Consider the following 14,509-nt stretch of genomic DNA (forward strand, 5'->3'; position numbering starts at 1 on the left):
TGCTTGGCTGCAGGACTGCAACTCAGCACAAGCAGATCCATTCTGCCCACTGCCCATGTGCCGTGGAAAATAATTTTGCACTCCAAACTGCAAAATCGCCATTTAAAGCAGCCATGTCTGCTCACAGGCAGCTTTGGAGGATCGTTTCAGCCTGAGCTACTGCTCCAGCTGTGGCTGCTCTTCTCAAGGGGCCAGAGGCAGTGAGTGGGTGGAGTTGGGGGTCCCCCTGGCCGGCGCATGGTGGGCAGAGCTGGGAATGATGCCTTTCTAGTTCATGGGCTCTGAGATGGGTCAATGGGACCAGGTTGTTCTCCGGGGGCCAAGGCCCAGGCTTGTACACCGTGTGCCCCAAGGTGCTGGGCTTGCCCTTATCCAGAGGCCCCTCTTCTTCTGAATGGTCTCCACTCACCTGCCCAACAGCATTGGGCAGGGGAAAGTGCATGGACACAGAGTTGAGCCTCTGGGATCCACTTCCTTTGTCACTTATTACCTTTTGTGACCCAGTGCTCAGAAAATTAGTGTCCCCATCTGTAAAATGGAACTAAGAATGGTGCCTCTGTCCAGCTTACTCCCAGGGCTGTGAAAGAGGCACGGGTATGCAGATGTTCTGTAGGGGCCAAGGGGAAGGGTCATTTTTGGCTCCTTGATCAGCCACCGAGAAACAGGGCAGAGAGTGAGAGCTGTGCTCCAACTGGGTCAGCCTCTCGGTAAGCCCTGTGATCTTAGACGAGTTGCTTCACTTCATTCAGTATCAGTTTCCTCATCTTTAAAATGGGAATTAAAAATAGCCCCAGCCTCATAGCATCACTGTGACGGTTAGTGACTAACTGTTTGTGAAGCTGCCTTAGTGTCAGGTTTGATACATTATTCACACCAGATCTTTTAAAAAACGACTTAACTTGCAGGAGGCAGTGAGCCAGTGAGGTCAGGGGCCCTGTCGTCCTGTTCACCTGTGTGTCCCCAGCATCTAGCACTGTACTCTGCCCTTGGGTGCTCAGTCAGTTTCTGCAGAATGAAGAGGGATCTGATAACTTGGGAATTGCTTCTTGGATGCCTGGTTTCCCCCAGACTGTGAGCCCAGCAGAGGCAGATGCCCCGCTCCCAGGATCACGGCTGCCAGCGGCACCTGGCCTGGTGAGCATTTGTCCGCTGGAGCAAGCCCGCTGCAGAGCCTCTCCCCCTCCCCCGGAACGCCCTCCCTGCTTTTGTATCTCAGAACGTGTTCCTCCAAGGCCCCCTCTTCCAGGAAGGAAGTCATTCATTCATTCACTCACCCACTCCTTCAGCAGGAATCTATTGAGTACCCACTATGCCAGGCACCTGCTAAAGTGACCTCACTTCTCATAGAAGGAATTTCTTCCCTCTTGGTGTTGCCCCAACTCGCATCCCAAATATTTTATCCATCCCTCTTAAGAGGCTGACCTTTCCTGCCTGGTGTTACGCACACACCTGGCTGATCTCCCTTCCTAACTAGACAAGGCGTTAAAAAAACACTTTACTGGAATATAATGTACATCCAGGAAAATGCACAAATTGCAAATGTACAGCTTGAGGAATTTCCAGAAACGGAACACAGCCAGACCAAGGAGGAGAACCTGAACGGCCCTCCAGTAGCTCCCGTGTGCCCCCTTAACAAGCACTGCCCTCACCTCCAGACCCTTAGATGGTTTTGTCACTGGAGGCAGTTCAAAGGCAGGATGTGTGTCCCTGTGTCTCCTGGCCTGCCCAGCACAATACCTGGCATTGCTGAATAAACCAATGGACGGATAGACCCAATAATGCAGGGTTGAGAATAATGACGCTATGAATATAACAATGGCCGGCTGTTGTTGCATTCTACCAGCCTGTTCTAATCAGTGTTTTACGGGCTGCCTCGTCTGGTCCTACTGAGATTCCGAGAGGTCAGTGACTTGCCCAAGGTCAGCCAGCCGGTGAGTGGCAGTCACTCTGACCTGGGTCTGTTCGGCCTGAATCTGGAGCTGGCACTCTGAACCTCACTTCCTGCTGGTTTACAGCCCTGGGCAGTCCTTTCTCTGCTGGGCCAGCTGGACACAGGCTCAGTGGGCGACAGAGCTGAGCTGTCCTTGGCGAGCGAGATGCCGGTTCCTCGCCACCCCTGTCCACCCACTGGGCGCCCCATGCCTCCCGGGCTGCACCGAGCCTTCCGTGTGCCTCTCCAAAGGACAGGGCATATTTCTTCCCAACCCTCTTAAGATCCAGCCCACACTGGAGGGCTTCATCATTATGCAAATTAGCTGGATTGGATCTGCTCCCGCAGAGGACTCCGGGGGTGGCAGGACGGAGCTGCCTCCAGAGCGTTGGATTGAGCCCCAGATTAGGCCAGTCGATGGGGGGTGGGGCGGGGGTGGGGGTGGGGGGTGGGCAGGGAGACGGGGCTGGTGCCAATGATTTGCCACCCTGGGGAGGCTGGGCACACGCTGTGGGGAGCGGGTGTAGGCTGGGCGAGGCCCACCTTCCAGCATTGTTGCCGAAGATGGGACTGAAGAAAGACGTTCTTTCCGGATTTACTCTTTGTGTATTGAGCCCTTTTATGATTCATCAGTAAGTAAATATCAGCTGAGGGGTGATTTGTTTCTAACAAGCTTATAAAATACGGGCGTCATTTGTGGGCTTATTGGAGTGCTGATTATAAACACTCCCCCATGCCCACTCCTCTATGTCAAATTAGCATTCAAAATACAAATATTGGATCTTTGGATCACTTTCTACTGTCTCTTTGGAAGCTGGCGCCGTGGGAAGGGGCAGCGATAGGACCGTAGCCTCAGACGAGGAGCATTTAGAACTCACTTAAAGACCTGAGGGTTGAGGGGCCCCCGCTGGGCCCTCCAGAGGCTGGGGGCCACGAGGCCCTGTAAGCCCAGCCCTCTCGCCCTTCTCCTTGCCAAGTTTCCTCTGACCCAGCTCCTCCCGGCCCCCAGAGCCTGTCATCTTCAATCTCACGGAGGGTGCAGATCTGGGCAGGCTGCCTCTGGCCTCACGAGCCTTTGGAGCTGCCGCCTCTCCCCATGGGCCAGGCCCAGCCTAGACCCAGGCCGAGGCAGCCACGGCCAAGCATTTCTGAGCATTTGCGGGGGCCTCCTCAGGAAGGGCCATAAGGCCCCCTGGCATCTCTCGCCCACTTGGAGCCTCACTTCCCATCTCCCCACACCTCCCGGCCTCTGGTTTTGTGGTCACGAATCGTATCAGACATTCCCCTTGCCTCCGAGGCATGAGCCTGCAACAGATACCACCAGCTCACATGCGGCTGGTCACTCACACCTTTCAAAGCACCTTCACAGCCACGTGAAGGAGCTGGTGCTTGTGAGAGCCTGGAGGTGCCCTCCAAGCTCTACCAATGCCTCTGTAACTTCATTCCCATTTTACAGATGGGGAGACTGGGGCACAGATAGTTGACTTGCCAGGACACAGTAGCAGAACCCAGACTTGGAAAATGGCCTGCCCATCCCACTTGACAGATGATGGAACCAAACCTAGGTGAGAGGACTGATTTGCCCCCATGGAGGCGGGGACCAGATGGGGGCCAGCAGGCAGTGAGAAGCTGCCTGAGTGAGGCATGGGGCTGCCACCCAGAGTCTCTGATGGAAAAAAACACAGAGCAGGGCCTGAGTGGGGCTATGGAAATCTCTGGTTCCAGCGCCCTCGGCTCATAAATGGGGACACCGGGGCCAGAGAGGGGACACTGCCTTGCCGTCATTGTCTTAATCGTTAATCAGTGGATTAAATTTTTTTTATTAAAAAAGCTTTTATTCTACTTATTATAAGAGCTGTCCATGCTCTTTGCAGGAAAACTAGAAAATACGGTTGGCCCTCTCTATCCATGGGTTCCATGAAATCAATCAACTGGAGATGGGAGATAACTCAGGAAAAAAAAATCCAGAAGGCTCCAAAAAAGCAAAACTTTGAATGTGTCAGGCACCAGCAACTATTCAATAGCATTTACATTGTATTTACAACTATTTACAAAGCATTTACATTGTACTAGGTACTGTACATAACCTAGAGATGACTTATAGTTTATGGGAGGATGTACACTGGATATATGCAAACATTAGATCATTTTAGGTAAGGGACTTGAGCATCCGAAGAGCACCTGCGGGGTTCCTGGAAACAGTCCCCTGTGGATTCCGAGGGACGCCTGTACAGCCAAGCGAGAATAAGGAGGATGTATCCTGCCATCCAGAGATGACCCTCTGTCACCTTTGCCTGTGCCCTTTCAGCAATTTTTTCAATAAGCACACACTAATATAGTTATACCCCCCTTCTTTTTTTTTCCAAAATAAGATTGTGTTGACCACCTGGTTTTCCTTATTTCCACTTAATTGGGTGTGAGGCGGGAGACTGTGAGAACGCCCTGTCCCCTTAGAGAAGGTGTTTCTCTCTGATACACGGGGACTAACTTTGGTTTGTCTCTCGAGAACCGCCTTCCATTGAGGGGGCACTGATTGACTGCCCACTGTGTGCGGGCTCTGGGTACCTGGAGAGAGGCGGGAACAGGCGTGAGCGCACCGAGGAGGTGGGGACAGGTCTCGGGTGCAGAGAACAGGGGTCCCGTATGAGTCTGGAGGTCGGGGGGCAGGTGGCAGGACTCGCTCCTGTCGAGGTGGGAGCCTGAGCTGTGCTCTGAAGATGTCTTGCTGTTGGCAGGGAGGGGCGGAGGGCATTCAGGGGAGGGCCTCGCCCGTGGGGAGGCAGGGAGGTGAGCTCTGTTGTGACCTGGGCAGAAGGCCACCCGGGCCCCGTTTTCATGATGGATCCCAGTCCCACCGACATGTATGCAGCCCTCGGAAGGCCTGTGGGATTCCTGCTTTTCTCAGCTCTGGACAAGGAGAAGGGAGCCATCCAGATGGAGACAAGGATAGGGTCAGGCACTGTGCTGCCTGGAGGAGTCTTGTTGGAGACACGCTCTTGAATTTGGAACCAGAATTCAAGGTCCTTTGCTGGAATCTGGCTGTGGTTTCCGAGTTGTCATTAAGGTTGGGCCTCTGTACGTTCAGGGTGGGATTAAAGCACGAAGTGAAGGCAGAGAAAGCAGCTTTGGATTTCTTCCCCTCCCCGCCGCCCCCAGATTCTGAGGTTAACATTGTGGGTGAAATTGGGGCTACGGCCTTTGCTGTAGTGGGAAGTACTGTTCTGAGAACTCCTTTAATTTGTGGGAACTGGAAATGGGTTCTGGAGGTGTGTGTGTGTGTGTGTGTGTGTGTGTGTGTGTGTGTCCATCTCCTGGTCATGTCCAGTGGGGATGGAGGCGTCCTCTTACCAGAACAAGCCTTTCAATGACAGGGGGACCCTGTGTCCTCACACCGAACCTCTGCCCTCTAGTGGAAATGCTCCTGCATCCCAGGTGCTAGGTCAGCAAGGCTGTGATGTGGCCAGTGAGGAAGATCCGGGGCCCTGGTATGGGCCGGGCTGGGCCGCTGGGCACCCGACTCCTCTCAGCTGTGCCCCCCCACACAGAGGCTGCCAACCATCTGTCTCCACTAGAGCTCCACCCCCCCCACCCCAGGGGTCCTTAAGGGCCCAATTTGGGGTATTTTCAGGGTTTCTGGGTGACTGCATTGTCCCACACACGCCAGGTCCCTTCATCTGGCCTCCCAAGCTCCTTACCCCTGAGCAGCTTGGGGGTTACGGATAGTGTCTCACTGACCTGTTACCCCAGGGCCTCTCCCAGCACCTGACACAGTCAACAACAGTGATGGTGGTGATAATAATAACCACACTGGTGCTTTGAGGCCCATTCACCCTGACGACAGCCCGACGAGGTTGGTACTGTGCTGGTTCTCATTTCACATTTGGGGCGACTGTGGCTCAGGAAGATTTGGTCACAGCTAGTAGCAGGCAGCAGGGGCATTTGAACACTGGCTCTGAACCTACACTTCTCTCCACGTGCTGTGCTGGCTGAGTGCACCGAGTGAGCAAGTGAGGGACTGTGTCCAGCCCCGAGAACAGCACGTTTCTTGGGGTGAGGGTAGGGTCGTAGGGCAGATTGGGTCCTGCTCTGTCACCATCCGGATGCTGTCGGAACTCGATCCTAGGCGCGTAGAGGGTGTCTGTGGACCCAGAGCCGTGTGTCTGAGCTCCTGCGTCTGGGACAGAATTGAGTACGGGAACCCCCAGGCTGCATGCTCCAGGGAAGAGTCCAGAGCCATGAGGGTGGGGGTACAAATCTACTGACCAACCAAAGTATTAGCATTAATTGAGCACCTCATGTTTGTCTGGCCTGATTAGAAACACCAGACAAGTAAAAAAAAAAAAAATGCTGTTTTTGTCTTCAGAGAATTTATTAGCCAGGACCGTTTGGGTTGCAGGTGACAGCAAGTCAAGTTAGCTTAAGCAAAGGGACGAATTTTTGGGAAGACCCACCCCTTTTTAAAATATATTTGTTTGTTTGTTTGTTTATTTATGGCTGCATTGGGTCTTCGTTGCTGTGTGTGGGTTCTGATTGCGGTGGCTTCTATTGTTCTGGAGCACGGGCTCTAGGCACGCGGGATTCAGTAGCTGTGGCTCGAAGGCTCTAGGGCACAGGCCCAGAAGTTGTGGCGCATGGGCTTAGTTGCTCCGCGGCATGTGGGATCTTCCCGGACCAGGGCTCGAACCCGTGTCTCCTGTATTGGCAGGCGGATTCCTAACCACTGCGCCACTGGGGAAGCCCAAAAGACCGCTTTTTATTTCACAAAACTATGAATAGCTTTTGGTGCAAGTAGAACCGGAGACTCGAATGCCTGTGTTGGACTTTCTCTTGGAAAATCGTGGTTGGAAGGACAGAGGCAAAGCACAGAGAACTGTTTGTATCAAGGTGCAGAGTCAGGAATGAGCACGGCCCTGAGAGTGAGGAGACCAGTGTGGCAGGGGTTGTGGGTGTGGCTGAAAATAGGGTGCTGGTTAGTGGGGCCTGGGCTCTTGAGCTTTCACTAGGAGAAAGGGAGCCACTGAAGGTTCTTGAGGAAGAGAGTGAAATGATGGCCATCGAGCCTGGGGAGGATTATCCAGTCATTGTGCTTGGGATGGACTGTGTGGGGAGAGACTGGGGCAGGCATGGTGAGCTGGACCAGGAAGGCAGAGAGCAAAGGGGGAATTGCCAGGCGTTGATGTGCTTTTTTCCGAGAGCGTCTATGAAGCTGTCATTTCCAAGAGGCAAAAAGGCTAGATGCCAGCCAGAGCTGTACAGAGGGACATTTTCCTGCCACAGTACGTGGGCCTCGAGCTGCCTGCCTCTCATCACAGCTAATGGCAGCTGTTCCGCTTGCTGGGCCAGCGTGGAGAGTGGAGGGCTGCATGGGGGCGGCCTCCCCCACTGCCCCCCAACCTCTCAGCAGTTCGCCTGCTTCCTCCTCCTGCACAGGCTGCCCGTGTGTCCCCTGTTCTTCCGGGGGTAGGGGCTGTCAGGCGCTGTCCGTTAACTGCCCCCTTGGGCTAGGGGTGGTGGGTGGGATGGGAGCAGACCTCAGGCTTCGGGGCCCTGTAGGTGGGTGAAGGTGTGGTGGTGGACAGAGCTGGCTGTGGGCAGAGGCAGACTGGCCGGCCTCTGGGAGCTGGGCTGTGGCACCTAAGCTGCCTAGAGATGGCAGAGCCCCACCTGGTCTCTGGGTGCTGGCCCCAAAGCATCCCAGAGAACCGTGTGGGAGAGCTCAGCTCTGGGAGCTGAAGAAACCCACGTTAATGTCAGAAGTGAGCCTGGGGGATCCGGCAGGCCTCCGTCTGGGTCTGTTGGAGAAAGAAGGAAAGGCCGGAGTGCTGTGCTTGCCCTCAGCAAGGTGCTGGTTTGGTGCTGATGGTCGAGGAGGGGGCGTGGGGAGAGAGGACCAGAGGAAAATTCCGTCTAAGGAAACGCCTTAGAGGGCTGGGCTGCAACGCTGAGCTTTGCCAGCTCCTGGGGCCCCTCAGCTGAACTGAAGACAGGACTGCTCCCCCAGGGCAGCTCAGTGTGGGTATTATGATGGGGATCATGTGATGATGTGAAGGATGTATTGTTGATTTGAATGTATTCATTTATTCCATGTGGCCTTTGAATGCCCCATTTTCATTTTACTCGGGTCACAGAAAAAACCCGGTGCTTTGAGATGTAACCTGCAGAAGCAGAACCGGGAAACCGCACACCACTCAGTCAAGCCTTACAATTTCGAGCAGTCACTTCCTTCACGAGCGGTGGGGCTGAGCCAGTGTACAGGTGGGAATTCCTTGCATCGGTCATTCTCTCTCTTGGCCTTGACCGCCCACAGGTGTCCTCTGTCTGCTGACATTCTGCTGTTTCTCGGGGTGATGCAGGGAGCGGAAGACGCGGGTTGCTCAGTGGTGGGGTGCCAGGTGGGCCCCTGACGAGCTAGTGACCCCTAGTTAGTGACCCACCTCACAACCTATGGGTCAGAGTTACCCATTTATCTGGGTTGTGCCCTTCAGAGAAACCTCGTGACTCAAAGTTTCCTGCATCCACTGTGTTCTTATCTGCCCCGGGGAAAGCGACCACATAATTATCAGGGTAGGGGTTTAAGTTGAAGGTCAGAGAAGTTCACATCTGAGCATTTCCCACGCAGAGCAATTGTAATAAACACTAACAGGCAAAAGGGGCGAGGCGTTCTTTACAACATTTGGGAACGCACATACCACAACTCATAAGTATTTATCCAGCGCCGGCTGTGTGCCACACACTGTTGTCGGTTCTGGGATTACGGTGTCGAACAAGACGGGGAGAGCCCCTGCCCTTGCCTCGCTTGCAGTGTGCACAGCGCTGACCAATAGAACTTTCTGCCAGGATGAAAACCTTCTATGGCATCCCACTCGGCAGCCACTAACCGCATTGCTGTTACACACTTGAAGTGCAGAACTGAATTTTTAATTTTATTTAATTAATTTAGATTTAAATAGCCACTTGAGTAATGACCATATTGGACAGTTCACATCCAGCAGATGCATACTTTTGAAAACTTTGCAATAGCAATCAGTTATTATTTTCTACTCTTGTCACTTTTTTCATGGTGAATTGCAGTTTCCAGGCTGAGCACTAGGTCTTCTTGCTTTAAGTATTAGGAGCTGCAGGGACAATTCTGTGTCTACCTGGATGGAAAACTTAAAAAAAAAAAAAAGTGGTGCTACCAGCCTCCTGCATGGGTGCCCTGTGTTTGTGTGCATGTGGGTAGCTGTCTGGTTTTTTGATGCATTGCTGTTGCTCATTTTAAAAAATGATCTTGGTAGGGGAAAAAACGATGTCAGCCGCAGAGACAACCCTTGTAGTTGAAGCAGGGGTAATTCATGTGTCCCTGGCAGGGTCGGTGACAATAAGAGTTTTGCAGCCTGCCTGTCACGTTAATTGTATGTTATTAGAGGCCATTAATCTGAGGATTATTAGCATGATGGCTTTTTTGTTTGTTTGTTTTGTTGCGGTACGCGGGCCTCTCACTGTTGTGGCCTCTCCCGTTGCGGAGCACAGGCTCCGGAAGTGCAGGCTCAGCGGCCATGGCTCACGGGTCCAGCCGCTCCGCGGCATGTGAGATCTTCCTGGACCGGGGCATGAACCTGTGTCCCCTGCATCGGCAGGCGGACTCTCAACCACTGCGCCACCAGGGGAGCCCAGCATGATGGATTTTTAAGCAGTTGACTTGTTGTGGAAAACTTGAATCTGAAGATCAGGGATATACATCAGTAGGTGTTTGGCGTGTTAAGAAGTGGGTCCCCAGGTGATGTAGCAGAATCTTTATTTTCTGAGCGTCTTTGTCTTTTGCAGTTGGGGGGGCCTGTGTGTGAGCAGGGCCATGGAATGTCTTCATCAGTAGGATGTTTCAAGCCCCCAGAGTCTCAAGTTCTAGAAGTTTGGATTCTTTAGAACTCCAAGAGTTCTCTCTCCCTTGAGTTCTCATTGAAGGCCCACCGATCTGTCTGTGGTTGATTTGATCATTCACTCATTTATTTCACTCTCTTTCCTTAAAGTAGCTGAGATCGGCACCTCCCATCTCTTGGAGGACCTGTCCAGGGCCTGGTTGGTGACTTTTCTTTTGCCAAAGAAATCTGTAAGCAGAGTTGTCTGCAAAGATCATGTGTTTTCTCATTAACCACCCAGGGCTGGGGTCCCTGGCAGCGCAGAAGCAGATCCTAGTGCCCGAAGGAGCCTCCCTCCATCGAGGACCCGGTCCAGCTGGGCCAGCCTCTGTTTGAGATTCTTAGAGCACTGGGGCCCTTAGGGAGCTCTCTGCATGGGCCCAGCTATGAAGAAGGGCTGACCATTCCCAGGGGGTGGGGGGACACATGAACCTGAGTCGTGTCCTCGTCTCAGGCTCTGCTTTGACCTCCATAGAAATCCCAATGAGTTTTTTTTTTTTTTTTTAAATTTATTTATTTATTTATTTATTTTTGGCTGTGTTGGGTCTTCGTTTCTGTGTGAGGGCTTTCTCTAGTTGCAGCGAGCGGGGGCCACTCTTCATCGCGGTGCGCGGGCCTCTCACCGTCGCGGCCTCTCTTGTTGGGGAGCACAGGCTCCAGACGCGCAGGCTCAGTAGCTGTGGCTCACGGGCCTAGTTGCTCCGCGGCATGTGGGATCTTCCCAGACCAGGGCTCGAACCCGTGTCCCCTGCATTGACAGGCAGATTCTCAACCACTGCGCCACCAGGGAAGCCCCCCAATGAGTTTTAAGAGAAAGGAACTAGGAGAAGAACCAGGAAGAAATATGAAACTCTGGTCGCAGGAGCATCTGAGGGGAGACGGAGTAAACTCCTGTGGTCAGAAGCAGGGAGCTGCAGCGAGCCACCGCTGAGCAAAAGGGTTTGAAATCTGGACACAGCTTTTGCCGTCGCAAATATGAGGAGTGGTGTGGAGGCGGAAGAGGATAGAGAGACAAGGAAAATTGACCCAGAGGTATTTTGTGGGTGGATGTAACATAGATTGCATACCTGCAATGTGCCGGGCGCTAAGCGCTCTTGAAATGTTTACCGAAGGTGGATTCAACTGCCCTGGTGACTCCCGCAGAGGGCTTGTGTTACAAGACCCTGGGTGTGGAGTTTCAGGGTCGAGTCATGTGGGAAAGAACCAAAGCAGTGATAGTAGCACTGGCGGTGGTGCTGTAATCCTCCTCCTCACTTACTCTTCATAGCAGCCCTGTGAGGGAGGTGACTTTCTCCCCATTTCACAGATGAGGAGACTGAGGCCTGGAGGGAAAGTGCTCAGCCCAATCACCCTGCAGGTCTGAGGGGAGCCAGGAATATCCTCCGAGCTGCCTAGTTCACAGGCGTGTTTTTCCCCCCACTCCCAAAAGAAGATCGTCTTGATGAAACAAGGGTGGGAGAGAGGCAGTCAGTTGAACTGTCCTGTTTGCTGTGATGGGAAATCTCAAGGGAAATTTACCCGGAATCATGCTCAGGCTTAACTGACCCCTAGCTAAGATCCATCTGACGTGGCTCTTGGGAGCAGTCGGTCAATGGAACCATCTGGAGTCTTCTGATTTGAGTTTCGGAGGAGAGAGTGAGCGAGCACTTGTAACTTAGGATAGCAGCGTGCTGGAGACGGGCCCTGGCCAGATGGCCATCTTGCCACGGGAACCCTGGAGTGCGTGCACGGGCGGCTGATCCGGCCAGGCCCTCTGGGGTGTGTGTGCAGGAAGAAGGGCCTGTAGTTGTCCCCTCAGCCTGTTTCCCCAAACCCCACGTCAGCAATTCCCCCAGGTGCAGAGAGCGAGGCACATCTACTCGACATCCCTGTCCTGCCTCAAGGCTGGGAACACACCTCTTCCGACCCTGGAATAAAGCCAGGCAGCCTAGTGATCTAGCCAGGCTGAAACAACGCCTGAGTACCAGATGAGAGTAGAAATCTCAGAGTCCTCCCACTCCTTTGGTGGACTTTTACCAGATGGGAAGAGGGTCCAGCGCTTCCGGCTAGAATGACGTGAGACGTTGGGGAGGGTAACCCTTTCCGCCTGCCTATGCCTGCCAGCATGTGGATAGAGCTGCATTCTGCCGAGATGGGGAATTCAGCCTCCCCTTTTCCTGCCAACTGGTAGCCTCCGTGTGGACGTGCCGTGTCAGTTTATTGGGGCGTTGGCATCCTTGTCGAAGGCGGATGTTGGTGGGTACCTGGGTAAATAAGTATAAATAGTTTTCTTTCTGATATGTGACCGGATTATTTTCCAGTTGATTTCAAGCCTTGGCCCCAAGTGGCCCACAGATCAAAAAAAGATAAGGGTCAGTTACAAGGTTGAGCTCATTCTCCGTCGCCATGGCAACTGACCTCAGGCAACCCTCAGAGGACTACACCCAGCTCCCCAGGTGATATTTTTACTGTCCACGCCATCAATCCCAAGCCTTTCAAAACTCAGACTGCCTAATTGTCAGGGCTCTGTTTTGAAGAGGCCCCAGGTCCCCTGTGGGGCCCCAGTTCAGGCTGCCAGAGCTCATTTATAAGCCTTTCTGAAGCATGGGGGACCATGAGATGGGTCCCTCCTGGCCAGAGAGGTCTGCGAAGGTGCCTCTGAGGGGAGGAGGGCGGGCACAGCCCTTCCTCCAGGATCAATTAAGAAAATGGGGGCCCAAAATGGGGGCAGCGGTGGTGGGACGTGCCTTCAAGCAATGGTTGGGTGTTCTTGAGTGATGGGAGACACTGGGCAGCCCCGAGCACCCTGGCACTGGGGTCTGGGGCCGTGGGATGCTGAGGTGGCCTGAGGGAGTGTTAGCTGCCCACTGCAGAGTCTCCCCTCCAAAGACGCCTTCACCATTTTCATCCCGGTCATGACAACAGGAAAGTGTTTCCCATTGTCGAGGATTTCTCAGCCTTCTGTAAAGTGTGGACCAAAAGCAGCTGTGGAAAAGTGTACTCCTTTTTAGACATCCGAAACATACAATCCTGGTGAAGGCAGTGTGATACCTACGAACCTACAGCTTCATCACAACAGGGTTCTCGTGAGATCAGCATCCCCAGAAGCCCTTTTATAGAGCTCAGTGCTCCTTACACTTGAATGCACACCCAGATCATTGGGGCACTTTTATTTTTTTATTCATTTATTTTTGCTGTGTTGGGTCTTCGTTGCTGTGCGAGGGCTTTCTCTAGTTGTGGCAAGCGGGGGCCACTCTTCATCGCGGTGCGCGGGCCTCTCACTATTGTGGCCTCTCTTGTTGCGGAGCACAGGCTCCAGACGCGCAGGCTCAGTAGTTGTGGCTCACGGGCTCAGTTGCTCCGTCGCATGTGGGATCCTCCCAGACCAGGGCTCAAACCCGTGTCCCCTGCATTAGCAGGCAGATTCTCAACCACTGCGCCACCAGGGAAGCCCCTGGGGCACTTTTAAAATGCACATTCTCATTCTGTGGGTCTGGGTGGGGCCTGAGGTTCTGCATTTCTGACCAGCTCCCAGGTGATGCCAGAGACCACACCTTGCCCAGCAGGGACGTAGATCCTGGAGGGCAGCTGGGGCCTACTGGGGTGGGGATCCCAAGGTCAGCCCTTGCCCCCGCTTCCAGGCTCCCTGATTTCTGCCTGGCCTCTGGCGAAGGAGCCCGCCTCAGACCCTGTTTCCTCCTTTGCCCCTCGTCAACCGCAGCCCAAATGTCATCCGTCCCCTTTCCTCTTGGCTTGCCTGGGTTCATTTCCTGTGGTATTTAACGACAGATCAATAGATAAACAGCCTGATCTGGCTGCCCAGATATTATGATCTGCCTGCCCTCTTCTCTTCTGCCCAGAGGTCTTTGTTCTTTATAGAGAACAAAGGGCGGAGGTCCCCCTCGGCCCTTGTTTCTACGACCTGTCTGTTTGCGGTTGGTTACGTACTGGCGTGGCGTCAGAGCGGTCCTCTCCCAGGTCCTCCTCTTGCCTCCTCATTTGTCTGGGTGAATGCTGGGCCCCCTGCCCCTCTTCTTCCTTATCGCCATGTGCCCTGCGTGTGACTGAGCCTGGGCCCCTGCACCTCAGGGGCCTTTACTTGACCTGATCCTTGGGGTGGGCCGTGGGCTCAGCCCCTGGTACTGTGGAACTGAAGTCTGGTGAAGTTCGTTACCCGAGCTGGTGACAGAGGATTTCAGCTCGGCCAGGCAGCCTGTGCACCCCTCTTCAGCTCCCTCCGTTTGCAGAGATGCTGTTGCAGGGACAACGCTGCAGCCTGGGGCTGGCCCAGGCTGTGTCACCATGGGCACTGCCACCTCCCCTCACCTGGGAAAAGTCCCCAGCGCTCCTGCCACCTGTAGCTGGTGCTGGTGCTGGCAGGGGGGCCCACCTGGCTCAGACGTGGAAACATGGAGGGTGGGTCTGACTGTCCGCCTTCTTGCCAGAGGTTTCTGGGTGATTGAGGAGCAGAGGGTGGCTTGCTAGGTCCCAGGTCTCAAGTCCTGTGGCCTTTTTGGTATTTTCTAAAGCCGGAGAGGGCTGCCTGTGGTGACCAGCATGCACCCCACCCCCGCTTCACTCTGCCACCTCCCTGGTAGGGGCTCTGCCCTCTAAGCTTCTTTCCCTCTTCTGTCAGTTGAGGGAGCCCCTCGGTGCCTGCAGTCCTGGACCAGGCCATCTTGTGAGGATCCAAACAGCAAGT

The 14,509-nt window shown here is 53.9% G+C and overlaps 1 protein-coding gene across 1 annotated transcript in view; it reads left to right on the forward strand.

The window, feature by feature from the left end:
- ZNF423 (zinc finger protein 423) overlaps nt 1-14,509 on the forward strand; it is a 339,930-nt gene that overhangs the window by 287,291 nt on the left and 38,130 nt on the right. The window lies entirely within an intron of this gene.

The sequence above is a fragment of the Hyperoodon ampullatus genome (genome assembly GCF_949752795.1).
Source record: "Hyperoodon ampullatus genome assembly, chromosome: 18".
Taxonomy (NCBI): domain Eukaryota; kingdom Metazoa; phylum Chordata; class Mammalia; order Artiodactyla; family Ziphiidae; genus Hyperoodon; species Hyperoodon ampullatus.